This window comes from Cebus imitator, unplaced genomic scaffold (assembly GCF_001604975.1).
Source record: "Cebus imitator isolate Cc_AM_T3 unplaced genomic scaffold, Cebus_imitator-1.0 Scaffold776, whole genome shotgun sequence".
Taxonomy (NCBI): Eukaryota; Metazoa; Chordata; class Mammalia; order Primates; family Cebidae; genus Cebus; species Cebus imitator.
This window is the reverse complement of record NW_016108091.1, coordinates 341,427-343,790: the sequence shown is the minus strand read 5'-3', so window position 1 is coordinate 343,790 and position 2,364 is coordinate 341,427. Positions and strand designations below refer to the sequence as shown.

The 2,364-nt window shown below is 37.3% G+C and overlaps 1 protein-coding gene across 1 annotated transcript in view; it reads left to right on the top strand.

The window, feature by feature from the left end:
* Nucleotides 1–2,364, top strand: part of ASH1L (ASH1 like histone lysine methyltransferase) — a 248,019-nt gene that overhangs the window by 7,869 nt on the left and 237,786 nt on the right. The gene's annotated exons all lie outside the window — the stretch shown is intronic.

Below are 2,364 nucleotides of genomic sequence, written 5' to 3'. Positions count from 1 at the left end.
GGTTTCACCATGTTGACCAGGATGGTCTCGATCTCTTGACCTCGTGATCCACCTGCCTCGGCCTCCCAAAGTGCTGGGATTACAGGCTTGAGCCACCGCGCCCGGCCCGATTTTTAATTTTTTTGTAGAGATGGAGTGGAATCTCACTGTGTTGCCCACACTGGTCAGAAACTTCAGGGCTCAAGCAGACCTCCCTCTTCAGACTCCCAAATTGTTGGAATTATAGGCATGAGCCACCACACCTGGGCAATTTTGTTCATTTAAAAATATTTTTATTTCTAATTTTTTAGAGGTGAGATTTGGCTATGTTTTCCAGACTGTACTTGAATTCCCAGGCTCAGATGATCCTCCTGCTTTAGCCACTCAGTGTTTGGGACCACACGTGTGCACCACCACATCTGGTTAATTTTTAAATTTTATGTACAGGTGGGGTCTTAACTATGTTGCCCAGGATGGTCTTGAACTCTTGGGCTCAAGTGGTCCTCCCGCCTTGGCCTCCCGAAGTGCTGAGAAATGTGAGCCACAGTGCTCAGTGAGCTTCTTATTTTTTTAAGTGTGGCAAATTGCAAACATTTGTAAAAATAAAGAGAATAGCATAATGAGCCCTCATGTATTCAACATCTAGCTTCAACAGGTATCAGCAGTTACCACACCGTTTCCATATCTGCTAGCCTCTGTCCCTCCTTCCCTTCTTGCTTATTTTAAGCAAACCTTTCAGATATTATGTAATTTCATCCATAAATACTTACTTACATTGTTTTTACTGTTAAATGAGGAATTATTTCTTCATAGTTAGGTTTATATAACTTTTAAAGTACCTGATCATAGCTGGAACTAAACTGCTTATACCATCTACTTCTAATCCGTATTACTTGTCAGTAGGGAATTCCCTTTGCAAGCTAAGAAGAAATGAGGTAGATAGTTCACATCATTGCTTTTTGATGTTTGTATTGAACATTTAGAACAGCTCCTATGTTATTTGGAATAGCTTATCAGCATTTTTCAAATGCACAAGAGAGAAAGGGTTTCTTACAGTTTTATAGTCATAGCGACGAGATGCTAAAAGAAGTTTTCTAGTTTTTAGTTCCTAGATTTTCTAGTGGGATCCAGTCATCACAAAGAAACCAAATGGCCCTGGTGATATTTAACAGGAGCTGAAATTGGTATAAGATCAACATGCTGTTGAAGAGAATGAAATGCACATTGTTTTAAACTTTGAAATTCTAGCTGTAGGCATTCTCTGTAGACTTGAAAGTTCATACCATTGCATATGTTGCATACCGAAATGTGAACCACGTCACAGAGTGTGGTTATCATGGTAAGTACAAACATTGTAGAAAAGGAAGTATAACTCTAGATGAATTAAAGATAAAAAAAAAAAAAAGTAAAAGGAAATAAATTTACAATTAAGTTATGAAGCTGAGTTAGGCTATAGAGATTTAAAGTGATTGCTAATAAAGTAGAATTTAGAAACATTCTTTCCTGCTACAAAAGACTGATAGTTATAACTCAGATGAATGTGAGTTTCATCAATAGTGAAAGTTTTGTCACTTATCTTTTGTTATGTCTTATGTAATAGTCCCACGATAAATAAATCATGAATCTTTGACTTAATTTTCTGGTTATACCTTTTGTTCAACCTGTTTTCCCTACTTGATAACATAACTGGCTCTTCTCATTCAAACAGTTTTATTTGCCCTAAGACTGTAGGAAGACAGTGTATTGGATGATAAAGTAGTTATATCATGGTTTCTTGGTATAAATGGCATTTTTTTTAAATGTGGAGGACACATTCCTTAAGGTTTCTTAAATTCAGCACTGCTGAAAGTGAAAGCTCCAGAGTTTAAATATTTGCTGATACAAGCTTAAGAGAGTTGAATGGAGAGAATTTAAAAGATTGTCTTTGAAAGAAGAAACTGATGAGCCGGGCCAGGTGGCTCACGCCTGTAATCCTAGCACTTTGGGAGGCTGAGGTGGGTGGATCACCTGATCCAGGAGTTCAAGACCAGGCTGGCCATCATGGTGAAACCCCATCTTTAAAAAAGAAAGAAAGAAGAAACTGATAACTCTTGATACTTGAGAAAATGGTGTGGGGCGGGGGTCATTAATCAATCATGCGAAGTGATTACTAGGTAAACATTATTATACGTCTTTGAAGACCTTTTACAGGTCTTCAAAGACGGCTGGAGGATACATATGTCACGTAAGTAGGGAGTTCACCTAACTAAATGATAGCACAGGTTCGGAAGTTAAAGTTTAGGTGCAGAAGTCATTTTTTAAACCACAGTGAGTTAGAGATTTAAGTTAATTTTATTTGTGTGTATGTGTTTGTGTGTTTAATTTTTTTTTTTTTTTTTTTTTTTT